The 27,746-nt window shown below is 42.9% G+C and overlaps 1 protein-coding gene across 9 annotated transcripts in view; it reads left to right on the top strand.

Annotated features, from left to right (window-relative positions):
- The window catches only part of PTPRK (protein tyrosine phosphatase receptor type K), a 583,649-nt gene that overhangs the window by 490,857 nt on the left and 65,046 nt on the right, over positions 1–27,746 (top strand). The gene's annotated exons all lie outside the window — the stretch shown is intronic.

The raw sequence follows: 27,746 nt of genomic DNA, 5'->3' as shown, positions 1-27,746 counted from the left end.
TCTAACATAACAAAATGAGCTGATTGGCGCACGAATTCCTCTACAAGATGTTGCCTCGTTACCTCTAAAGCACCACACTACCTTTGGTATATCTTGAAAAAAATGTTAGGGTAAGGTGAGAGGGTTATTTAGTGGTTGCAGTATTGAAATAAGTAAGATGAACATCTTGAATTACATGGGGACTCTAACACTGTGACCCTGACCCCCTCTTCTGTCTTCTTTATCCCATTACACTCACAGCCTCAGCATGAGTTCTCCCTGTGACCTCACTGCATCCCTTCTCAACCCCATCCTCAAGGAAAAGAGTTCTCAGTCATAGTAGTTTTCAGATCTGGGTAGTAATATACACAATCTCCAATTTCAGTCTTACAACTCCCTACCAAGTCACTAACCAGAGGGGAAAAAGGCAGTCTTGTAACTTCCTTAGCTGCAATGTAAATTTTTCAGGATATGAGGGAATAGTTTTCTTGATTAGAAAAGTGGAAGAGAAAGAAGAATGTGTATTACAATGTAAGTTTAACATCAGCAACAGTTCTGCATGTAATTTGTAAAAGAGAATGAGCAAGTTACCAAAATTAATTTTGGGGGCAAAGTTCAACTGTTACACAGCACTGAACATACTTATCACTGTATAAATTATAAGGAATTAATGATACTTGAACCTGCTTAACCAAAGTATTGACAAATGGATGAATAAAGGATGATTGAGTGTACATACCTCAGCTGCAGAATCAGCCAATGCCACTTAATACTAAGTGTTTTACTGATCAGTCACATTTTGGATTTCCATACATTTTGAAGTATGAATGTGCAAAAATTTGAAGTGAGCTTTCACCAGCATGAATTTTACCATTTTAAATTGTGTCAGCCGCAAAGGAAAACAAACTAAATTAAGAGCCAGAGAAGAAGTCAGTGTGCTTTGGATCCTTAGAGGCTATAAATGTGAATACACTGCAGTTGTCCTTAAAATTGTGACTGATCGTACTTCTGATCTTAAATGAAAATTTGTAGGATTTGACACTCTTCCTGTAGCAGTAAATACAAGGATGCTTTGCACCAAGAGGGAGAGAGGGTAGAGATTTTTTTTTTAATTAGAAAATTGAAAGATGCTTCTGAGTTACTGATTGATTCTCAAATATGTGAAGCTTTTTGATATTGCAGCTACATGCATATATAATAGATTCCAAAGCCAGAAGTGACTATTGTGATCATCTAGTCTGACCACCTCTATAACATAGGGATTGGAATTTCCCTGATTTAATTCCTGTTTGAACTGGAGAATATTTTTTAAAAGTACAATCTTGATTTAAAAATTGCCAGTGATGGAGAATCCACCACAACTCTTTGTAAGTTGTTCCAATGGTCAGTTACCATGACTGTTAAAAATTAATGCTTATTTGTAGTCTGAATTTGTCTTGTTTCAACTTCCAGCAATTGGATTTTGTTATACTTTTGACTGCTAGTTTGATTGTCTGCTAGATTATCAAATTATTGATCCCCATGTAGATATTTACTGACACTGATCAAGTTACCCTTCAGTCTTCTCCTTGGTTATGTTAAACAAGTCAAGCTTCTTTAGTCTCTCACTGTAGGGCAGGTTTTCCAGTCTTTTAATCATTCTTGTGTCACAACATCCTTCTTGCATTGTGGATATAATATTCCAGTAGTGGTGGCTGTAGTGCCAAATCCAGAAGTAATATAACCTCCCTTCTTCTACTCGAGAGCCCCCTATTTAAACATCCAGTTTTTCACACTGGCGTAGTTATTTTTACATCAGTGCTCATATAATGTTGAGGGTGCTGGAGCACCATTGCTACATGTGTTTGAGGTTTATGCAATGTCTAAAAGTAGAAAACATTCAAACATTCCCTAATTTCATTCAAAAGGTTTGAGAACAAAAGGAGATCACCTTAAGTTTTGTCACTTCAAGCACTTTTGCACGACATTTTTAATCTCATGCAGGGGAAAGTTTTATTGAGCTGGTGAGCCATCCAGAGGAGGAAATGGAATTTCAGAATGCCACCATCTTGGATTTTCCCTGTTCACATTTAAGATCATACCAGTAAACCATAACTAGAATTATTTTAACAACAAGAAATATATGATCCATAGCTAGTTGATTGGACCAGTATGAAATAACAGTAAATGTAATTAAAACAAGAGCCACTGCTCAAAAGCACTTTGAGTTCCAGATGCAAGACCAGTAGTCCAGTCATGTTCATGTAAATGAGATTGGTATGAATATGATGGGATCCACCAGCTTTCCAAACACTGGTCTGAATAAGGGATTTTTATTTAATTGATCCCAGTAGCTGTGGAATTCATTAAATGGCCTGGGCATCTGAACCCATCGGATATGCATAAATAACGCTACTTTATTCAAATTGATTTCAGAGGGTATATTTGCCACACATTTAATTTTAGGAATACTGATGGGAGAGCTGTGTTTGCTTCTTGTTCATTACATGCTGGTCTCCGCAACTCGAGGATTCCTTTTAGGATTTCCTCAACAGTAAACTCTAAATTACCTAATACCTTTGATACTTGAAGTATTCCCTGAGGTGAGCAATGTGAAATCAAATTACTCTGATTTATACATCATATAATCACAAGTAATGAAGAGCAAGAGCCAGAAATCACCTTGCCATGGTACTGTGGTGAAGATTGCACTCCGCATTAGATTTGTTCCTATCTCTAATCTCCTTTATAAAACTGCCCATCAACGGAAGCTGAGCCATTTAATGTTGCTAGAGAGCACTGAGTGCATTGTGTTCTGAAATGGTTATAAGCACAAGTAATTCCAGGTTTTTTGCACCTACTCCCAGTGTTCAGAGAATGTGGGATTTATTATTGCATTTTTAAGCAGAACCCACCATTTACTGCTTTTGGGTAAATCAGATTGCATTTTGAGTGAATCCAATAACTTCCTCAGGGACATTTTATTTTTAAACAAGTTGCATAGTCAACTGCATCTTGCAGACACACAAATTCCAGTATTAAACTTGATTTGGTTTTGTATATATTAAACTTTTGAAGCACAAACCTAATGCTTGACTTCAATGTATTTTAAAATAATCAACCCCTATACATTATGGATTACTGTATTTTGAGTCCAAATATTAATCAATATTAGCTTTCCTTGATTTTCAAATGTTTTTTAAGCAAATTGTTAGGCATTTTCTATCTGCTTATAAGCATTTTCACATTCTTAGACATTCTTTCACATTCTTTACCAGAACCAGAGAATAAGAATAAATAAAAGTAACCTTATGGCACCATATTATGTTGTGCTGCACATTGACAATGGTCTACATAGGAGCTCTGGAGTTAAAAGAATGAACTTCTGAATTTTTTTTGCTACTCAGAGCAATGTGGCAACATTTTGGTAGTGTGTTATGCCTGGGTGCTGTGGGACTTTGTGACTGTAACACACATGGCTTTAACTGAGTGACTTATTTCTCTATTGCTTTAAGAGAAGCTACTTGCAATGGTGACTGTAGAAGCAGTACAGCGGTGGGAACAATGGATATTTCGGTGGTTGTAGGAAGGAAATGATGGCTCTAGGATGAAGGTTTGATAAACTTTAGTTCTGGGTCTGGGCCCACCATGACAGGAAGGAAGCCACAGCTGCAAGGCACAGAAATGTGCTAACATTAAGTTGTTTAAAATACTATACCTGTGACAGCAGAAATGAGGATTTTCTAGCATGGATCAGATTGGGCACTGAATGTGCTACTTCCATTGGGGTCAACAGAGGTGGACATAGAGTCATAAATATAAGAATTTAGACATTACAAAAAGTACAAAAAGAATTTAGACATTTAAAAAAATATACACTTTTTATGTATGTGAACAGTGTTTGGTGTTTAATTGTTTGCCTGATTGATTACATTAGGAAACATTTAGGCCTGGTCTACGCTACAGTTAGGCTGGCGTAAGAGAGCTTATGTTGATCTAACTCTGTAAGTGTCTACACTACAGGGTTACTCCCGTGGATGTAAGTCCCCCACTACACTGACCTAATAACTCCACCTCCATGAGACGAGTAGCGCAATGGAGGTAGGGCTATGCAATGTCTGTGTAAACACTGCATTACTTACATTGCATGTCAGCACCACGTGGAGCTCACAGTATGGAGCCCTGCTGCCAAGCACTCACAGCAAGGATGTGATCTCCACGCAGAGCTCACAGCTTCTGTCAGCACTGGGCACCAGGCTGTCAGTGCCCAGCAGCGGGGCTCACAGTTTGGGCTGTCATTCCCCCACACTGCCCCACTTAAGTCAGTGAAGCTTTCCGGGTGAGGACATGCACCACCGGCAGAAGGAGGGTAGAAAAGCCACAGTAGTTACTGCAGTGGCTGTATGTCGACCTCATATAGGTTGACTTAATTGTGTAGCATGGACAAGGCCTCCATTGAGCAAACCTCAGATTAAGCCTGTTTCATAATTCCTCAGTATCTGTGAAACCTGAATATTCTGCCTGTTTTAAAGTGAGCAGATTGCATTCCATGGGAGTTTAATGAATCCTAGAAATGCTGGTAATTCAAGACATTCTTACCATTATTTTGTAGATATGAAGACATTCTCTGTTTAGTTATCTAACTTAGTTCTTTAGAGTCTCTCACTTCCTGTCCTTGATAAAGATCTAAACAGACTGGATTAGAATTTGACAGTTCTCCAAGATTTAGAGAGGCTCCTGGCTAGTCCCCTGTCTATTTGCAGCTACTTGATCACCATGCAACCCAGGAGACAGAATTTCACATCTTAATCCTTCATAACTTTGCCTCACCGCTGCCACTGTAGAATCATAGAGTATCAGGGTTGGAAGGCACCTCAGGAGGTCATCTAGTCCAATCCCCTGCTGAAAGCAGGACCAATCCCCAACTAAATCATCCCAGCCAAGGCTTTGTCAAGCCTGACCTTAAAAACTTCTAAGGAAGGAGATTCCACCACCTTCCGAGGTAATGCATTCCAGTGTTTCACCACCCTCCTAGTGAAATAGTGTTTCCTAATATCCAACCTAAACCTCCCCCACTGCAACTTGAGACCATTACTCCTTGTTCTGTCATCTGCTATCACTGAGAACAGTCTAGAGCCATCCTCTTTGGAACCCCCTTTCAGGTAGTTGAAAGCAGCTATCAAATCCCCCCTCATTCTTCTCTTCCATAGACTAAACAATCCCAGTTCCCTCAGCCTCTCCTCGTAAGTCGTGTGTTCCAGTCCCCTAATCATTTTTTTTGGCCCCCGCTGGACATTTTCCAATTTTTCCATATCCTTCTTGTCCAAAACTGGACACAGTACTCCAGATGAGGCCTCACCAATGTCGAATAGAGGGGAACGATCACGTCCCTCGATCTACTGGCAGTGCCCCTACTTATACAGCCCAAAATGCCATTGGCCTTCTTGGCAACAAAGGTACACTGGTGACTCATATCCAGCTTCTCATCCACTGTAACCCCTAGGTCCTTTTCTGCAGAGCTGCTGCCTATCTATTCGGTCCCTAGTCTGTAGCGGTGCATGGGATTCTTCCGTCCTAAGTGCAGGACTCTGCACTTGTCCTTGTTGAACCTCATCAGATTTCTTTTGGCCCAATCCTCTAATTTGTCTAGGGCCCTCTGTATCCTACCCCTACTCTCCAGCATATCTACCACTTCTCCCAGTTTAGTGTCATCTGCAAACTTGCTGAGGGTGCAATCCACACCATCCTCCAGATCATTTATGAAGATATTGAACAAAACCGGCCCCAGGACTGACCCTTGGGGCACTCCGCTTGATACCGGCTACCAACTACACATGGAGCCCTTGATCGCTACCCGTTGATCCCGATGATCTAGCCAGCTTTCTGTCCACCTTATAGTCCATTCATCCAGCCCATACTTCTTTAACTTGCTGGCAAGAACACTGTTGGAGACCGTGTCAAAAGCTTTGCTAAAATCTAGAAATAACATGTCCACTGCTTTCCCCTCATCCACAGAGCCAGTTATCTCGTCATAGAAGGCAATTAGATTTGTCAGGCATGACTTGCCTGTGGTGAATCCATGCTGACTGTTCCTGATCACTTTTCTCTCCTCTAAGTGCTTCAGAATTGATTCCTTGAGGACCTGCACCATGATTTTTCCAGGGACTGAGGTGAGGCTGACTGGTCTGTAGTTTCCAGGGTCGTCCTCCTTCCCTTTTTTAAAGATGGGCACTACATTAGCCTTTTTTCTGTCATCCGGGACCTCCCCCAATCACCATGAATTTTCAAAGTTAATGGCCAATGGCTCTGCAATCACATCCACCAACTCCATTCTCAGATGCAGCACAGTTGGCTCCATGGACTTGTGCTCGTCCAGCTTTTCTAAATAAACCACTTCTTTCTTCACAGAGGGCTGGTCACCTCCTCCCCATGCTGTACTGCCCGTGCAGCAGTCTGGGAGCTGACCTTATTCGTGAAGACAGAGGCAAAAAAAGCATTGAGTACATTAGCTTTTTCGGCATCCTGTCACTAGGTTGCCTCCCTCATTCAATAAGGGGCCCACACTTTCCTTGGCTTTCTTCTTGTTGCTAACAGACCTGAAGAAACCCTTCTTGTTACTCTTAACATCTCTTGCTAGCTGTAACTCCAGGTATGATTTGGCCTTCCTGATTTCACTCCTGCATGCCCAAGCAATATTTATATACTCATCCCTGGTCATTTGTCCAATCTTCCACTTCTTGTAAGCCTCTTTTTTGTGTTTAAGATCAGCAAGGATTTCACTGTTAAGCCAAGCAGGTCACCTGCCATATTTACTATTCTTTCTACACATCAGGATGGTTTGACCCTGTAACCTCAATAAGGATTCTTTAAAATACAGCCAGCTCTCCTGGGCTCCTTTCCCCCTCATGCTATTCTCCCAGTGGACCCTGCCCATCAGTTCCCTGAGGGAGTCAAAGTCTGCTTTTCTGAAGTCCAGGGTCCGTATTCTGCTGTTCTCCTTTCTTCCCTGTGTCAGGATCCTGAAGTCGACCATCTCATGGTCACTGTCTCCCAGGTTCCCATCCACTTTTGCTTCCCCTACTAATTCTTCCCAGTTTGTGAGCAGCAGATCAAGAAGAGCTCTGCCTCTAGTTGTTTTCTCCAGCACTTGCATCAAGAAATTGTCCCCTACACTTTCCAAAAACTTCCTGGATTGTCTGTGCACCACTGTATTGCTCTCCCAGCAGATATCAGGGTGATTGAAGTCTCCCATAAGAACCAGGGCCTGCGATCTAGTAACTTCCGTTAGTTGCCGGAAGAAAGCCTCGTCCACCTCCTCCCCCTGGTCCAGTGGTCTATAGCAGACTCCCACCACGACATCACCCTTGTTGCTCACGCTTCTAAACTTAATCCAGAGACACTCAGGTTTTTCTGCAGTTTCATACCGGAGCTCTGAGAAGTCATAGTGCTCTCTTACATACAATGCAACTCCCCCACCTTTTCTGCCCCGCCTGTCCTTCCTGAACAGTTTATATCCATCCATGACAGTACTCCAGTCACGTGAGTTATCCCACCAAGTCTCTGTTATTCTAATCACATCATAATTCCTTGACTGTGCCAGGACTTCCAGTTCTCCCTGCTTGTTTCCCGGGCTTCTTGCATTTGTGTATAACTTGCTGTTTCTCCTGCTTTCTTAGTATGAGGCAGGAGCCCTCCCCTTTCGCGCTCTCCTGCTCATGCTTCCTCCTGGTATCCCACGTCCCCACTTACCTCAGGGCTTTGGTCTCCTTCCCCCAGTGAACCTAGTTTAAAGCCCTCCTCACTAGGTTAGCCAGCCTGCTTGCGAAGATGCTCTTCCCTCTCTTCGTTAGGTGGAGCCCATCTCTGCCTAGCACTCCTCCTTCTTGGAACACCGTCCCATCGTCAAAGAATCCAAAGTCTTCTCTCTGACACCACCTGCGTAGCCATTCGTTGACTTCGACAATCTCTACCCAGACCTTTTCCTTCCACGGGGAGGATGGGGCGAGAACACCACTTGCGCAAACTCCTTTATCCTTCTTCCCAGAGCCACGTAGTCCGCAGTGATCCTCTCAAGGTCATTCTTGGCAGTATCATTGGTGAAGAAGCAGGAGAGAAGCGAGAGAGAAGAGGAGAAGCAGGAAGGGGTAGCGATCCGAGGACCTCATGAGTCTCGGCAGTCTCTCCGTCACATCGTGAATCCTAGCTCTTGGCAAGCAGCAGACTTCTCGGTTTTCCCAGTGGGGGCGGCAGACAGATGACTCAGTTCCCCTGACGAGAGAGTCCCCGACCACCACCAACCGCCGCCTCCTCTTGGGAGCAGTGGTCATGGAACCCCCATCCCTAGGACAGTGCATCTCATGCCTTCCAATTGGCAGAGTCTCCTTCTGTTCCCTTCCCTCAGATGTATCATCTAGTCCACTCTCCGCATTAGTACCTATGGAGAGAACATGGAAACGGTTGCTTACCTTTATCTGCGCTGCTGGTACATGGACGCTCCCCTTTCTTCTTCTGGAGGTCACATGCTGCCAAATTTCTTCTCCGTCCTCCTGTCCCCACTGCGCAGCCTGCTCTGAATCTTCAGAACATTGTGCCCGTAGAAGCATATCCTGACGTCTGTCCAGGAAATCTTCAGTTTCTCTTATGCAATGCAGAGTCGATACTTGTTTCTCCAGTATTACCACTGTTTGCTAAATTTTGAAGTGCTTGCAAAATATATTGGATTGAGAGCCCTGAATACGGGAGTCCCCTATCTACAAGACAGGTCAAGCACAGGTGGTGGTGATCCACCCTACCAACGTGTCTCAATCCTTACCTGGAAAGATAATCTCTGTGTGTCACAGTTCAGTTCATTCTTCACTCTCTTCCTCGCTCTTCTGTGGAAACTGCCAGAATGGGCGCCAGTTATGATCATTCATTGTTCTTATCAACTTGTCCACTAGGAAATGCATCTGATAAGGCCATATAACACCCATCAGATATTTAACTATCTGGGTTGCATCAAAATTGTGTCTAACAGCTGAAACAAGAGACCTAGAGGTGAAAGTATTTTTTTGCTGTTGCTAACCTTTGAACTTTCAGTCCCTGTTAAAGAGAATAATATTAGCAGCTTTTTTGCAGCTGCATCGCATTGTTGATTCATATTCAATTTATGATCCACTATAACCCCAAATCCTTTTCTGCAATACTAGTGCCTAGCCTCATCAGTGATTACCTGTTCTGTGTTTGTGCATTCGATTTTTCCTTCCTAAGTGTAGTACTTTGCATCTGTCATTATTGAATTCCATCTTATTGATTTCAAACCAGTTCTCCAATTTGTCACAATTGTTTTGAATTCTAAACCTGTATTCCAAAATGCTAGCATCCCCTCTCAGCTTGGTGTCATTCACATATTTTAAAGCATACTTTCCACTCCATTATCCAAGTCACTAATGAAGATACTGAATAGTGATAGACCTATCCACTAGGTCAGTAACCGTGTCAAAGAAGGAAATTAAGTTGGTTTGGAGTGATTTGTTCTTCACAAATTTATGTTCGCCATTACTTATAACCCTATTATCCTGTAGGTGCTTACAAATTGATTGTTGATAATTTGTTCCAGTATCTTTCCAGGGATCGAAATTAGGCTGACTGCTATATAATTTTCCCAGGCCCTCTTTGTTCCCCTCTTTAAAGATATCTTTAAAGTTATGTTTGCCCTTCTCCAGTCCTTTGGGACTTCACCCCAGATTTGAGCAGATGATTGATCATTATTGCAGCAGGCAGAATGTAGTTATAAAATAGAGAGTTCTCATTTGCCTTGTAAATGAATGCCACCACATTCATTACATAAAAGTGGCTGGGAATTTGGTGATAATGAGATGGCAAATTGATTCTAGTAGGTTAAGAAATGTGCATGTCCCGATCATGAGACCTTATGGAGGGTTACTTGTTTGCTGTGAATGACCTCTTGAGACATACATTCTTTAGCCAGATGAAATGGTGTTATTTAAATAAGTAAATTTCAAATGTGTTGTGGTTAATTGAAGTTTTCTTATAAGCTCAAAAAGCTAATATACAGAATATTATACAGTAATAATATACAGTTGTTGAGTAACAAATGTTTTCAACCTATTACAATTCCATTGTTGAAGAAGGGGTGGATCTAGACAAGGGATCTGAACAGAACTTTTTAGAAGCTCTGGGTTTTATTGTAGTTTGTCAAAGCACTGGAGTAGAGCAGGCTAAAAAAATCTAGTGTTTTCCCTGAAGTGTAAATCGTGTTGTAATTTATTTTGAGAAGCCAGTGCAGAGAACTGCTGTAGATATGAGTTTGATTAAATTAAACTATTTGATTTGCCTTAAAAACAACAAACACATACACATATGCGGATTGTTGCTCATAGGTTACAAACAATTCTCCACATTCCTAGGACACAGGCATTTGATTTTGTAAGTCCCTGGTAGCTTCACTGTTGATCAGGAACCAGGATCTTGTATAGAAATGTACTATATTGAGCTCTATTATTGAGCCATTATCCTTTAAAACCAGTGTTAGAATAAAGGTATCTGCACTGAATTTTGAATAGAACTCAAGAACACTGAACATCCTCTAGAAAGAGAGAACTGTGCTATCTTATTTATTTGTTTTTCTCAGGATTTAGAATAATTAAGGAGTGTCCATAGACAGACTCAGAGCATACAGCCAATTATTTACAATTATGAAAACAAAATGCAGTTCCATCAGGTCACCTTTCTACCAAGTAGCAGCACATTTACCACCTTCATACATTGGCCAATAGCCCACCTACCATTCACTAAAGCAAAACAAATTGGCACTGGAGTGTGCCCTGAAAGTCAGTAAATCTAGGCTATTTTGGACTAGGGTCAGGAGGGAATTCCGGAGTCCTTGTGGAGAATGCCCTGCCAGCTGCCCCCTTTCTACGAAATCAAGGGAAAATCTGGCATCTTTTTCTCTCTGGACCACATAACGATGAAGAATTTTTATGAAGAAATATCCAGCCTCTTCTATTTTGAGTAGTTAATGTAACAAGTAATCCAATAATAACTTTATTCTTCAACTGCTCTATCAGTGGTTCTGTATCTTAATGGACAGTTCATTATGTAAGTTCCCTTTTTGGGTTAAAAAAAATAAATAAAAAAAATTAGTGATTTGGGGGGGTATTCAAAAGACGATTATTCTGGTGCCTGATTTTTCTCGGTTTACCAGCGTAAGAGGTACAGCATCAGCAGCTACTGAACAAGTTTATCACTCGACCCATATGCTTCAACTCGGTGTAGGAGGAAGCACCTCAAGAGGTTCAGTGTTCCAGCTCCACTTCTTAGTGTGTCTACACAGATTGCCATCACAGGTGTCAGTTACTGCCAGTTGTCATGGTATTTTCTGACACAACCACTAGAAAATGAATTGAGGTGAATTTTTTTTTCCACATAATTCATTGAATGGCCATTGGATGTTCATAACTTTTCGTCTCTGCAGAACCGGTTTGGATTCAAACCTAACATCCTGGAGGAGAAAGACTTTTGAAAGACCCTGGGGTAACCACTGGTGCTGTTTGTTTACAGGTTGGGCTCCCACCACCTTTTCTCCATACACAGCATAGGTTCTAGTGTCTGCACCCAGGAGGGAAGAGCCATCGCTCTGCTTCCGCTCCCTTGCTCCCCCTCCTGGCTTCCTTCCTCCCAGTCCCAGGCTACTAGGGTGGGCAGCTGTCTCCCATTCACCAATTAGGCGCAGGTTTTCTCTAGCCAGCTCCAGTTTACTTCCATTAGTGGGAGTTGGTGTGACAGAGGGCTGAGTCAGCAGTTCTTGCCCAGCACCCTCTGACACTACAATGTTCTTATGTGTTGTGCCGTTTAAATTGTGCTATAACTTTTCTACCTCAAGTGATAGGTTGCCCAGAAGTCCCTAGCTTTTTTTCTTCTCAACACCTAGTCTTTTTCTGTGATATTTACTGGCCATTAGAGTAGTTAGAACCAGCTTACAATATCTTGAGATCTACTTGCCAAAAGATTTTAACTATCAAATCACATGTAGTAATTTTGAGATAGAAACAACAGTGACAAATCACTAAAATATAGACTATGCATACATCAGAACTTTCTCTTCGTATTCACTTTGAACTTGGTCATTTTCTTGTAAAGTGATTTTTTAAACTAACAACTGTATCATCAGTTAGAAGTTTTACTTACCTCACCATAGCACTAATTTTAAAAACCTTATGCTCTTTAACTCTTTACTGGATGCCTAACGATGTTTTACAGCAAAGTGAGAAAAAAGAGATACAATGATAATCAACATTGAAAAATGCAGCCATCAAATCATTGTGTAAACAAAAGTCAGATAGAACTTAGCCTGTGATGTGAATGTTTCTGCAACTTATTTTCAACTTGGTTAAACATCTTTGAAGGCATGTTGCTGTTTTTCCATGGGAAATATAAAATATTAATGCACACTTTCATGTTTTGTTGTGACATTTCTCTCACTGTCTTTCTCAAAAGCATTGTATTCTTTGTGGATGTTTTTGAACATTGTCCACTTTAAACATAGACTTTTTCAAGTTTTCTGATGGGAATTCTTTACTAAATAAATAGGTCTTGTTTCCATTGTAGTCTATGTCATTCTTTCTTCTAATTATTCCTGAATTATTTGCACAGTAGATTGCCATTTCTTTTTGTGAACAAAATAGCTTGTCTACTTGACAGTGCACTCACAATATAGCTAATATTCTTACTTTATTTTCCTCAAGCAGCTGACAAATCAAGAAGTGGTAGGGATTTGAAGGTGCAAAATGTAGTTCTATTTCATAAGAGACTTTTTTTGAGCATCAGTCAGAAATCCCTGAGTTCTCTCCTGACTCTGACATGAACTTCTCCCCCAGTGTTTGACAGCTCATTTACAGCTAAAATCTTGTAAAGGGTCCTGAAGAATACAGGGAAAATGCACAGGCATTTGCACATACACAGTGAGTACTATTATTGCAGTTGTATGTATGTACTAAGTATTTGCTTACAAAAAATAGTTAGCTGTCAACATTTGTGCACTCTCCTGAGGCCTACCTTTCTTTCTTAAAGCCTGGCCTCTAATCTGTCTGCTCAGTTTTCCTATTTTTAAAATGTGGCTAAAAGTAAATTCTATTGGGATGAGTTGTAGAAAGCAGCATTTGTTGTGTTAGAGGTAGACACACAGCGAAATGAGTCTGGAACAAAACCTGTAGAGATGCTTCCTCCAACATAGGGTTGAAAGGTGCTCTCATAGCGATATTATGTATACCTAAGACAAAATGAGCTATACAAGTGCAAGTGTCAGAATTATGATAAAGGGAGGTTGAGTACAAAAAACATGTGACAGAGTTCTGGGAAGCAGAAACTTATGTAGCACTGTGGTCAATGCAACTACAAGAAGTAGTTGCCCTGGAATAGTCTTTATTGGGAAGAGCTGTACCGAATTAGTGGATTGGGATGGGCTGAGGAGAGCCCAAATGGCTAATGAGCTCATTACTCAAGAGGTGGAAAAGGCACAGGAAGGAAGTGCAAACTGGTGGGAAGAGAGAGAGGCTGGCAGGCATTTCAAAAAAGGAGAGCTTCTGTCTCTCCCTTCCCCTTCCCCTCCCACACCCCCCACCCCACCTCCCTGCTGAGTGAGCTAAGGATTGCATGCTGTTGTAAATACAGAGCTGCACAAGTTTGTAAGGGTGCTGGGAACAGGTTGAAACAAACCACAAGGTGTTTGTGAAGAAGGTCTCCAAGCAATTTGTGATCAGAAGAATTTGTGATCAGAAGATCACAATTTGTGATCAGAAGAAGGTCTCCAAGCAATTTGTGGCTAGAAAAGACACAAGAGTAGACAGCTTGTATGCTGAATTAAAAAATATTCAGACAAAGATAGTCATAGTGAATTCATTTTAATGGTGGGGATGAATAAACCCAACCTAGAGAATGCCTTAAGATTGCTTTCATGGTGCCTGAAGTTAGTATGATTAATGTAAATAATATTTTTTCTTTCTGCTTTTAATGATCTCAGATCGTGCGTGCACCTACAGTTAAACTCGACCATGAGTCGAATCTGGATTACACACAACTTTGTGAAATTTTCAGGCTTTCTGGGTTTTTATCATAATACAAATGTATAAATCCTTAATGCTCTTAATACCATCCATATGCTGTGCAAAAATCCTCAGAAATCTGTAAAAATGAAAATCAAGAAGATAATTATGCGCTCAGAATGCTCAAAACAGTCCTAAGCCATTCTAACAGCTATAGATTTGTCAGCTGGATCCTAATACCCCTAAACCTCTAAAATAACAACTGCTGTCTTCTACAACTCCATCCCATTATATCTGGGCATCTTAAATCATTTTACCAGGGGGGGAAAAAGAGAAAGCTCTACTTCTAAATTGAAAGCATAACTGTGGCATCTGTGCTACTGCCCCAAGTGCTATCATTATGTCCCGCAATCAGGAGAGCTTTTCTTAGATTTATGCTTCTGGGCATATGGACACCTGCAAGTCTTTGGAGATACTAAGGTGTTCTCTCTCTCTCTCTCTTGCATAATGACAGGTTTCAGAGTAACAGCCGTGTTAGCCTGTATTCGCAAAAAGAAAAGGAGTACTTGTGGCACCTTAGTGAGCTGTAGCTCACGAAAGCTTATGCTCAAATAAATTGGTTAGTCTCTAAGGTGCCACAAGTACTCCTTTTCTTTTCTCTCTCTCTCTCTTTATCATCATCCTTCTCCACAGTCTTTAGCTAGGAATGCTACTAGTTTTTCTCTTTTACAGCATGTGTTCATTTGATGTTTACTTTAAGCTATTTTAGAAAGTGATGATAGACAATCAAGACCAGACATCATATAAAAATATAGAAATCCTGTCTCCAGGGGAATAATTTGATTACTCACAACAATCCAACTTTACTCTGTGTGTGTGTGTGTGTATACTGCATATGCTAGTAAAACAAGACCCTGAGAGCTGAGTCCTCAGCCTATGCAAAGAGAACAATACATGTCTCAAGTTTTATCATACATGTTTCTTTCCAGAAAGGTCCCCCTCACTGTTACAGTACCAGTCAAAGGCAAACTTTTCTCACCCTCCTCAGGCAAAAATTTCCTCCTCCACTTTAAACCTAAGAGCTTTACAATGTGTAGGTTATTACTAGTCTGGAGACAACTGTGCCATTGGGAGTAAGGATTTCTGCTAGCTACTTTATCCTTTGTTGGCAGCCTTGTGTTAGGAAAGGATTGTTTTCTTCCTTTCATACCAGCCATTCACATCTCTGATTTTTTTTCCCCACATCCAGTCAAAGTAAGTTAATGCACCAGCACAGCATTATAATGAATTTTCTGTTTGGTTAGATGAAACTTGAATTGTTATGACTAATCGAATTACTCCTCTGGAGACAGAATTTGTAAGTAAAATGATGAGGTGAAGCGATTACAGTTGTAACCCTTCACAGCATAAAAAGGTGTTATGCTAATCCGCTGTGAATGGGCCGAATTAAAAAGGAGAGGGGAAAAAAAGAATGCATTGGAAAAAAGAGGGGATATGAAATGACCACTGTGTCATTTATTCCTCATCCATTCAAGCTCTGTTGCTATAGTAAACAGTAATGGTAAACTGGGTTGTTTTACCTTTCATGTCTGTCTTTCAAATTGTGAGTTTTAACTGCCTGAATACAAATCCAGAGGGAATGAGAGAGAGCGAGTGTGTCAAAAAGAAGTATATGTAAGAGAGAGAATAAGTATATGTATTCTTTAAAGCTGCTAAACGTGGTGCATCCTTACCGCTAAAGTTTAAAACAATTGGCCTATCATATAAAAGCAGCAGATGTACTGTAAGAGAGAAAACCAAAGCATTAAGATAACTAAACATTTAAGCAAAAGCCATCAGCAACAGAACTATGTTTTTACTACATGTATTTAAGGCCTTACTGTGAGAATCATGACACCTGGGTTATACTCCCAGTTTTGTTGCAAACTTCTTGTGTGATCTTGGGTCAATCACCTAATGATTTTTGTGTTAAATGGGGATACTGTACTGCTGTACCTCAGATGTGTATTATGAGGCCCAAGTTAACATTTATAGAGAGTTTTGAGATCTTCAGATGGAATGTGTTAAGTTAGAGTATAATTAATTACCAGCCTCATGGTAACTAGCTGATACTGTGATGTCCTGTCCCTTTAAATGCTTGCGCACTCCTCAGTCCAGGAGACATGAAGTCCAACAGAAGAGCAGAGAAATGGCAACTTTGGGGGCCAGTGTTGGTGAGTTTAATGAAAACTGAAAATTATGGGTGGTGTATCTTGAATGTTTTGAGCAGTTTGTAGCTTGCAACTCCATTCCAGACAGAGAGTTTCAACCTTACTGACAGCGGTGAGTTGCTGCATGCCCCCCTTGTCTCCAACTGTGCCTGGAACCGCCACATATAACTTGATTGCTGCGGCAACACGGGAACATTTTTATCCTGCCCCACTGATGACAGAATTATATCTGTTCCTGGTTTAGATAATAACTAGTCCTGCCTTGAGTGTAGGGGACTGGACTTGAAGACCTCTTGAGGTCCCTTTCCTGTCCTACAATTCTGTGATTTCATCAGCAACTTCAGGGAAGTGCAGAGTTGGTAGCACAGTTTGTTCCTGCTCTACTGAAGTTGTCAGAGCATTGTCAATTCAGACAAACATTGAGTGATGCCCTACTTGACCAGTTTTGTCTCCGGATTACAGAATGACCAGATCAAAAAAAAAAAAGTGACTGTCTGTATCTGTGTGTATGCTCAAGAAGGCTGTTGAAATAGCTACTGCTACGGAGACCACAGTAGAGGATAATCTGGACTTTTATGTGAATCGAGAAGTTCACCTCCTGAATTGGTGCGACAAAGGACCATGGGAACATAAGCAATTTCCATGTGGGTGTTGTGCACAAACTACACACACTGAGAAGGATTGCTGAGCATGCCAAGTTTTTTGCAGAGAATGACAGAAGAAAGGACATATCTTTGGAACCTGTTGCACAGTTCAAGGACCAGCAACAGAGTAACCATGCATCCAAGAATATACCTATGAAGGTTGAACCTAAGAAAGGATGGAAATCGGGAATTCATAATGTGGAAAAAGACAAGAACTCTAGTGACACTGATCAAGACCTAGTACTGCACATGTTATTAGAAGCTGGAGTCCAAGGTGGCATCTGGGTCACACCCTTGATCAAGAGAGTTCCTACAAAAATAGAGCTTTTTACTGGAGATGCTGTTGCACACATTTCTGCATCTACCTATCACCTGATATTGTCACAAGTTCCTCTGAAAGAAACCTCCACAGTTTTGAAGACTTATAGTGAAGAAAAGTTAGTCCCCAAAGGGACACTACAGATGAAAGTTGAACATGATGGACAATCAGTCATTTTACCCTTGGATGTGGTTGAAGGAAAGTATCCACCATTCTTTGGTAAATCTTGGCTTGAGTCGCTCAAAGTGAATTGATCAAGTCAATCACAAAAGCACCTTGAAATCTTCAAGCAATACTGGATAGACACTCCAAAGTTTTTAAAGAAGAACTTGGACAGATAAGCAATGTGTCAGTGAAGCTCACTGTTAAGTGTGACAGCCAGCCAAAATATTGCAAGCCCAGAGTTGTGCCTTATGTCCTGACGTCTTTGGTAGAAGTCGATTTGGACCGTTTAGTGACAATCATAGTCTTGTCACTGGTTTCACACAGAAAGTAGGCTACACCCGTCATACCAGTAATCAAGAAGGATGACTCCATCGTAGTTTGTGGAGATTTCAAAGTGATGCCAAATCCAGGTTTTTTGTGCAGACCAGTATCTGCTATCTCTTAGGGTATGTCTACACTACAGAATAAGGTCGAATTTATAGAAGTCGGTTTTTTAGAAATCGGTTTTATATATTCGAGTGTGTGTGTCCCCACAGAAAATTCTCTAAGTGCATTAACTCGGCGGAGCGCTTCCACAGTACCGAGGCTAGAGTCGACTTCCAGAGCGTTGCACTGTGGATAGCTATCCCGCAGTCTTCGCTGCCCATTGGAATTCTGGGTTGAGATCCCAATGCCTGATGGGGCTAAAACATTGTCGCGGGTGGTTCTGGGTACATATCGTCAGGCCCCCGTTCCCTCCCTCCCTCCATGAAAGCAAGGGCAGACAATCGTTTCGCGCCTTTTTTCCTGAGTTACCTGTGCAGACGCCATACCACGGCAAGCATGGAGCCCGCTCAGGTAACCGTCACCCTATGACTCCTGGGTGCTGGCAGACGCGGTTCGGCATTGCTACACAGTAGCAGCAACCCCTTGCCTTGTGGCAGCAGACGGTACAGTACGACTGGTAGCCGTCATCGTCATGTGCGAGGTGCTCCTGGCCACGTCGGTTGGGAGCGCCTGGACAGACATGGGCGCAGGGACTAAATTTGGAGTGACTTGACCAGGTCATTCTCTTTAGTCCTGCAGTCAGTCCTATTGAACCGTCTTATGGTGAGCAGGCAGGCGATACGGATTGCTAGCAGTCGTACTGTACCATCTTCTGCCAGGCAGGCAAGAGATGAGGATTGCTAGCAGTCGTATTGTACCATCTTCTGCCAGGCAGGCAAGAGATGAGGATGGCTAGCAGTCGTACTGTACCATCTTCTGCCGAGCAGCCATGAGATGTGGATGGCATGCAGTCCTTCTGCACCGTCTGCTGCCAGCCAAAGATGTAAAAGATAGATGGAGTGGATCAAAACAAGAAATAGACCAGATTTGTTTTGTACTCATTTGCTTCCCCCCCCTCCCCTGTCTAGGGGACTCATTCCTCTAGGTCACACTGCAGTCACTCACAGAGAAGGTGCAGCGAGGTAAATCTAGCCATGTATCAATCAGAGGCCAGGCTAACCTGCTTGTTCCAATAAGAACAATAACTTAGGTGCACCATTTCTTATTGGAACCCTCCGTGAAGTCCTGCCTGAAATACTCCTTGATGTAAAGACACCCCCTTTGTTAATTTTAGCTCCCTGAAGCCAACCCTGTTAGCCGTGTCGTCAGTCGTCCCTCTCTCTGTCAGAGCAACGGCAGACAATCGTTCCGCGCCTTTTTTCTGTGCGGACGCCATACCAAGGCAAGCATGGAGGCCGCTCAGCTCACTTTGGCAATTAGGAGCACATTAAACACCACACGCATTATCCAGCAGTATATGCAGCACCGGAGCCTGGCAAAGCGATACCGGGCGAGGAGGCGACGTCAGCGCGGTCACGTGAGTGATCAGGACATGGACACAGATTTCTCTGAAAGCATGGGCCCTGCCAATGCATGCATCATGGTGCTAATGGGGCAGGTTCATGCTGTGGAACACCGATTCTGGGCTCGGGAAACAAGCACAGACTGGTGGGACCACATAGTGTTGCAGGTCTGGAACGATTCCCAGTGGCTGCGAAACTTTCGCATGCGTAAGGGCACTTTCATGGAACTTTGTGACTTGCTTTCCCCTGCCCTGAAGCGCATGAATACCAAGATGAGAGCAGCCCTCGCAGTTGAGAAGCGAGTGGCGATAGCCCTGTGGAAGCTTGCAACGCCAGACAGCTACCGGTCAGTTGGGAATCAATTTGGAGTGGGCAAATCTACTGTGATGCAAGTAGCCCACGCAATCAAAGATCTGCTGATATCAAGGGTCGTGACCCTGGGAAATGTGCAGGTCATAGTGGATGGCTTTGCTGCAATGGGATTCCCTAACTGTGGTGGGGCCATAGACGGAACCCATATCCCTATCTTGGCACCGGAGCACCAAGCCGCCAAGTACATAACCCGCAAGGGGTACTTTTTGATAGTGCTGCAAGCTCTGGTGGATAACAAGGGACGTTTCACCAACATCAACGTGGGATGGCCGGGAAAGGTGCATGACGCTCGCATCTTCAGGAACTCTGGTCTGTTTCAAAAGCTGCAAGAAGGGACTTTATTCCCAGACCAGAAAATAACTGTTGGGGATGTTGAAATGCCTATCTGTATCCTTGGGGACCCAGCCTACCCCTTACTGCCATGGCTCATGAAGCCGTACACAGGCAGCCTGGACAGTAGTCAGGAGCTGTTCAACTACAGGCTGAGCAAGTGCAGAATGGTGGTAGAATGTGCATTTGGACGTTTAAAGGCGCGCTGGCGCAGTTTACTGACTCGCTTAGACCTCAGCGAAACCAATATTCCCACTGTTATTACTGCTTGCTGTGTGCTCCACAATATCTGTGAGAGTAAGGGGGAGATGTTTATGGCGGGGTGGGAGGTTGAGGCAAATCGCCTGGCTGCTGGTTACGTGCAGCCAGACACCAGGGCGGTTAGAAGAGCACAGGAGGGCGCGGTACGCATCAGAGAAGCATTTGAAAACCAGTTTCATGACTGGCCAGGCTACGGTGTGAAAGTTCTGTTTGTTTCTCCTTCATGAAACCCCCCGCCCCTTGGTTCACTCTACTTCCCTGTAAGCTAACCACCCGCCCCTCCTCCCTTCAGTCACCGCTTGCAGAGGCAATAAAGTCATTGTTGCTTCACATTCATGCATTCTTTATTCATTCATCACACAAATAGGGGGATGACTACCAAGGTAGCCCAGGAGGGATGGTGGAGGAGGGAAGGAAAATGCCATACAGCACTTTAAGCACAGCACTTTAAAAGTTTACAACTTTAAAATTTATTGAATGACAGCCTTCTTTTTTTTGGGCAATCCTCTGTGGTGGGGTGGCTGGTTGGCCGGAGGCCCCGCCACCGCGTTCTTGGGTGTCTGGGTGTGGAGGCTTTGGAACTTGGGGAGGAGGGCGGTTGGTTACTCAGGGGCTGCAGTGGCAGTCTGTGCTCCAGCTGCCTTTGCTGCAGCTCAACCATACACTGGAGCATACTGGTTTGGTCCGCCAGCAGCCTCAGCATTGAATCCTGCCTCCTCTCATCACGCTGCTGCCACATTTGAGCTTCAGTCCTCTCTTCAGCCCGCCACTTACTCTCTTCAGCCCGCCACCTCTCCTCCCGGTCATTTTCTGCTTTCCTGCACTCTGACATTATTTGCCTCCACGCATTCGTCTGTGCTCTGTCAGTGTGGGAGGACAGCATGAGCTCGGAGAACATTTCATCGCGAGTGCGTTTTTTTTTTCTTTCTAAGCTTCACTAGCCTCTGGGAAGGAGAAGATCCTGTGATCATTGAAACACATGCAGCTGGTGGAGAAAAAAAAAGGGACGGCGGTATTTAAAAAGATACATTTTATAAAACAGTGGCTACACTCTTTCAGGGTAATCCTTGCTGTTAACATTACATACATAGCACATGTGCTTTCGTTACAAGGTCGCATTTTGCCTCCCCCCACCACGTGGCTGCCCCCTCAACCCTCCCTGTGGCTAACAGCGGGGAACATTTCTGTTTAGCCACAGGCAAACAGCCCAGCAGGAATGGGCTCCTCTGAGTGTCCCCTGAAGAAAAGCACTCTATTTCAACCAGGTGACCATGAATTATATCTCACTCTCCTGAGGATAACACAGAGAGAGAAAGAACGGATGTTGTTTGAATGCCAGCAAACATACACTGCAATGCTTTGTTCTACAATGATTCCCGAGTACGTGTTACTGGCCTGGAGTGGTAAAGTGTCCTACCATTAAGGACACAATAAGGCTGCCCTCCCCAGAAACCTTTTGCAAAGGCTTTACGAGTACATCTAGGAGAACCATGAATGCCAGGGCAAAGTAATCCTTTCACATGCCTGCTTTTAAACCATGTATAGTATTTTAAAAGGTACACTCACCAGAGGTCCCTTCTCCGCCTGCTGGTTCCAGGAGGCAGCCTTGGGTGGGTTCGGGGGGTACTGGCTCCAGGTCCAGGGTGAGAAACAGTTCCTGGCTGTCGGGAAAACCGGTTTCTCCGCTTGCTTGCTGTGAGCTATCTACAACCTCATCATCATCATCATCATCTTTGTCCCCAAAACCTGCTTCCGTATTGCCTCCATCTCCATTGAAGGAGTCAAACAACACGGCTGGGGTAGTGGTGGCTGAACCCCCTAAAATGGCATGCAGCTCATCATAGAAGTGGCATGTTTGGGGCTCGGACCCGGAGCGGCCGTTCGCCTCTCTGGTTTTCTGGTAGGCTTGCCTCAGCTCCTTCAGTTTCACACGGCACTGCTTCGGGTACCTGTTATGGCCTCTGTCCTTCATGCCCTGGGAGATTTTGACAAATGTTTTGGCATTTCAAAAACTGGAACAGAGTTCTGATAGCACGGATTCCTCTCCCCAAACAGCGATCAGATCCCGTACCTCCCGTTCGGTCCATGCTGGAGCTCTTTTGCGATTCTGGGACTCCATCATGGTCACCTCTGCTGATGAGCTCTGCATGGTCACCTGCAGCTTGCCACGCTGGCCAATCAGGAAATGAGATTTAAAAGTTCGCGGTTCTTTTCCTGTCTACCTGGCCAGTGCATCTGAGTTGAGAGTGCTGTCCAGAGCGGTCACAATGGAGCACTCTAGGATAGCTCCCGGAGGCCAATACCATCGAATTGTGTCCACAGTACCCCAAATTTGAGCTGGCAAGGTCGATTTAAGCGCTAATCCACTTGTCAGGGGTGGAGTAAGGAAATCGATTTTAAGAGCCCTTTAAGTCGAAATAAAGGGCTTCATTGTGTGGACAGGTGCAGGTTTACCTCGATTTAACGCTGCTAAATTCGACCTAAAGTCCTAGTGTAGACCAGGGCTTACTGAACATTTGTTTGCTACTCTTAGTGGAGGACAGTGTTTCAGCAAATTGGATTTTCTCAATGCATACCTACAAATGGAGACTGATCCATCATCTTGCAAATATCTCATGGTCAATATACAAAAGGACTAATTTTGTTATAACCATTTGCCTTTCGGCAACTTCCCTGTTCCAGGAAGCCATGGATGAGATTCTGATTTAGATGACATCCTTGTTACAGGAAAGGATCAGAGGATCATCCTCAAAATTTGGATGCTGTCTTGCAATGTTTGGAAGATCATGGACTGAGAGTATGTTGAAACAAATGTGAGTTTTTCAAATCTTCATCTGAATACCTCAAATTGGTGACACAGGCTTAAGGAAATCGCCGGAGCAAAAGAAGGTAGTTCATCAAGTACCCCCCCCCCTCAAGAACATGTCACAGTGATGTTCATTCTCAGCACTGTTTAAATACTATGGTAAATTTCTGCCTAATCTGGCAGCAGTATTGGTACCTTTACATGGCCTGTTACAAGCAAAGGAAAAATGGAAATGGACTAACGAGTGTTTGCGTGCATTTAAGGTAGCAAAGAAACTGTTTACATCAGCCAAAGTTCTTACATACTTTGATGTCTCACTACCACTGCAATTAGCTTGCGTTGTTTCCCCAAATGGAGTGGATGCAATTCTTTCTCACATTTTTCCTGAGGGCGTGGAGAAACCAATTGCCTTTGCTTCATGAACACTCAGTACATCTGAGAACTGTGCACAAATAGAGCGAGAAGCTCTCAGCATTATTTTCAGAATTCAGAAGTTCCATACCTATCTGTACGATAGACATTTTACCTTGCCTGTTCTTAATTTTTGGACCAAAACCAAAATGATGGGCATTGCTACTTTCAGCTCATTCTAATAATTCAGTTCTATAAAGGGACTCAGCAGGGGAATGCTGATGGGCAGTCACACCTGCCAGGCCCAAGTGTTACGAGAGAACTGGATTTGACATAACTGCAGACATTTTGTGTACTCAGCCACCCTAAACCGGAAGCAAGGACATCACATAGTCGGTAATAATTCGGCCTTTGGTTAGGTGGACAAAACAGCTGCATGGTGTTGCAAATAAGAATAGATAAAGTGGCAGATTCATGAGAATGGAAGGGAGTGTGGATGGCTGACCTGGGGCATAGTTGTCTGTGTTTGTAAGTTTCTCGCTGGGAGTTGCTTTGCTGATAAGTAGGAGTTATGAGTTGTTGCAAGGTAAATTGTTAGCTTATTAGGAGTTACTATGAGTTATGAGTATGTGCTTTGTTTTGAGTATAAAGGAGATTAGTTAGTGTGTGCACTTTGGAGAAGCTTGGGGAAGAAGTTTGAGAGGATTTCTACGAGCTAGGAGACGGACACCCAACTCCCCAGCAGTTAAAAGAAGACTGGCCACTGGAAACCTGCTACTGACCACTCGACACTATCTCAGACTTTGAGATAGTAACTAGAACAGGGATGCACTAGACTATTGCTATTTTTGATGTGTGCTTTAGATGCAAAAAACCCAAGGATTTTTAAGTGAAAGCACTCTTGTGTGTACCAATGATCAGATGGAGATGCTGTGTCCCCCACTGATTTATTTCTAACACCACCTGGAAAACAAAGATTAGTTACCATAGCTTTGGGTTCAGAAGACCCTGGATAACACAAGCTCTCATCAACCCAAAGAAACTTTGGACGAGATGTTCTATCTCAATTTGATTGATAGGCTACCCATTACTATCACAGATATCAAGAAGGAAACGATTATGGATGATGTACTTTCTCTTGTGAAAAGAATGGTGGTACATGGTACAGTGTTGGATCATAAGAATCCCCAATTTACACAGTTGGTGTCACATCAGCATGAATTATCTGTGACTCATGATTGAATCTGGTGGACAATGTGTGTGATCGTTCCAAAATCACTTCAATCTCAGATTTTAGAAGCTCTTCACAAAGGTCATTTTGGCATTGTACAGATGAAGTCATGTCTGGTGGCCAGGGATCAGCAAAGACATTGAGAGGAAGGCAAAATGCTGTATTGCAGTGTGAGCAAATTCAGCATGATCCTGGCCCAGCTTGCCTACATCTTTGGATGTGGCTCTTTGGGCACACATTCACAGGGACTTTGCCGGACCATTAGAAAGTTATGTGTTTTTGGTCGTAGTCGATGCCCGTTTGAAATGGCCAGAAGTTTTAAGAATTATTTCTACTTCAGCTACCAAGACCATTGGACATCTTTGTACCTTGTTTATCCATTTTGGTTTACCGTGACAGTTGGTGAATGACAAATGACCTCAATTCTGTTCTGAAGATTTCAGAGGTTCCTAGCTTCAAATGGAGTTTGATTCCTTACCATCTGTTGGGGGGCTTATTCCTTCACCCACTTACTTCCCTGGTCCTTCTCGCATGAACAGAGAGCAACAATACCTGAAGTCCAAAGGTGCAAACAATTCGATGTTTATTGGGGTGAACTTCCAGCAAGCATGATTCCAGTTTCCTTCCTTAGTATCCTCCTTCCCAGCTCTGACACCACAGAGCCTTACACCTGTGTCCCTGTTCCCATTCCTACCCTTAGCCAAACATGATTCCAACTTCCTTACTCCCATTCCCTGTTCCCATTTCCCCCTTTAGCAAAACATGATTCCAATTTTCTTACCCCCATTCCCTGTTCCCATCTCCCTCCCCCACCCATCCTCACACCCACTCACTTCCTCCCTCATTGACTACAGATTATATAGTAAATCTTGAGTTCTGCTTAGCTATACCTTAACCAATCATTTTCCTGAAATTTAACTAACCAATCCTAACATATTGTAACATGATTATGTAACCAATTATATCCCACCACCTTAATTAGTTTACACCCAGCAAAATTAATTATACAGCAGACAGGAACAATCACAGAACCAGACAGAGATTATACAGACAAACAATAGCAAAGTGGGAACTATAATGACAAAACAATACAGAAGTGAGGATTTCACATCCCAGCTATTGATAAGTGAGTTCTTGCCAGACAGGATGCTATCAAACTAAGTTTCCTTTTACATTTTCTAGGCACTTCCCTTTCTCTGGAGGTGATAGGAATAAAATTCTGTCCTGATAGTGCCTAACAGCCCAATAGCAGCCCAATAAGCAGCCCAATAGCTTATTTCAATGTGACTAGTTTGGAATGTGAGGATGTGACTGTTCGCTTCCTAGCTCATGGCTGCCTCTGCTGCTTAGCCAAAGGCCTTAGCCTAAGAACAGGGCGTCAGACTGTCAGAGTAAGAGAGGGCCCTTACACCAGCAAACAGTGATTTTGATTCTTTCTTTTATACCTCTAGAACTAGCCAAGTGATAAGAATACACCTAAATTCTTAAAGTACAGGCCTTTGCAGACAGGCCTGAATATCTTTATCCTAACACCATCATGCTACAACTGGACTAGCGGAAGGCTTTGTACAAACACTTAAGTATGCCTTAAGAGCTAATGAGTCTAGTTTGAGTCATCAGCAGAAATTGGACAATTTCTTGCTCGTCTACAGGCATGCACCACATGCTACTCCCCAGGAGACACCTGCAACTCTTTTTCTTGAAGCAATCTTTGTGTAACTGTTGGTACCTGGCACGACCTGATGTTGCCTCCCATGTAGCCTGATCCCAAGCAATGCAAATTGATGGATGATGTGAGACTCATCATTGTTCTTTTCAAGTAGGAAACTTAGGGTATGTCTACACAGCAAAGAAAAATCTGCAGCTGGCCCGTTGCAGCTGACTCAGGTTCGTGGGGCTCTGGCTGTGGGGCTGTTTCATTGCTGCATAGACTTTTGGGCTTGGGCTGGAACCCAGGCTCAGGGACCCTGCCGGGGGGGAGGGTCTCAGAGCCTGAGCTCCAGCCTGAGCCTGAAAGTCTACACAGCAATGAAACAGTCCCACAACCCGAGTCAGCTAATATGGGCCAGCCACTGGTGTCTAGTTGCTGTGGACACGTACCCTTAGTGTGGATTCACAGCTGCAGTTGTGGAATTAAATGGGTATTTGGAGAATTTGTAAAATGCATGGGACCTGTTTCATTTGTGGTAAAACTATTTGATGGCATTTTATGGAAACAACATATTTGTCCATTTGCAGCCTCAACAAGTACCGGAGTCCAGGGTTGTTCCAACGGGACTTTTTGTTCCTCTGATCAGACCTGCTCCTGTTACAACTCCTAAAGTTTATGACTTGGTGGAAGAAACTTTGGTACCAGATCCCGTTGATTTCTTACAGCCAACTGTTCTTCTTGTCCAGGTCACTGCCGTACCACCATCACTACATTATCCCAAGAAAGTGCAAAAGCCAGTTGTGCTCCTGTACATATAAATTGTTTACTTAGTGAGTTGTTATTCCAGCGCAGAATAATCCCTTGCAAGTTGAGAGTCTCCTGCAGTCGACTCACAACTTTTAGTTCGGTTATATAGTGGTTTATGTTAAACATGTAAATGATGATGTGTATATATATTTGGGAAGATTTTTAAAGTAGAGAGGAGGAATGTGATGTCCTGTCTCCCCTCCTCAGTGCAATTGGTTTCAATTTTGCTGCCAGAACAGTAAAAGTCTCCACAGCAGACAGCTGTTTTCTATCAGCTCCCTCTGTCTCCTTCTCTGATAGGTCCAGATATAACAAATACTGCAGTGTATATAACTTTGCATTAATCAAAGAGTACTTGCCTCATTAGGTTCTTATGGTTTTAGAAAACCAAACTGACTATAAAGGGTGAACAGATGGTTCTGATAGGGGTCAAGCTGAGATAGGGTTGCAAAACAGTTTCCATTGTAGCTCACTGTTTTGCATGTTCATAACTTTCCAAAACATTAATCTCTTATGATGACATTTGTCAAAACGGTATCTGCCCAAACTGACATTTACAATGAACCTATGATTATATTATTGATTTTCAATATATTATGTTTTTAATGAAATATTTATTATGTCAGGATGTTGGGGTTTTTTTTGTTCTTTCCTTTCCTCTACTTCACATTTTCTTCTGTTTCCCCTGAAATGTTCCCTTTAGTCTAACATCTCTCTTTTTCTCTAATACTGTTCTTTCTACCTCTCTCTCTTTCAGACACTTTGTTTTC

The sequence above is a fragment of the Lepidochelys kempii genome, chromosome 3 (genome assembly GCF_965140265.1).
Source record: "Lepidochelys kempii isolate rLepKem1 chromosome 3, rLepKem1.hap2, whole genome shotgun sequence".
NCBI lineage: Eukaryota > Metazoa > Chordata > Testudines > Cheloniidae > Lepidochelys > Lepidochelys kempii.
This window is presented reverse-complemented; position numbering and strand designations above follow the sequence as displayed.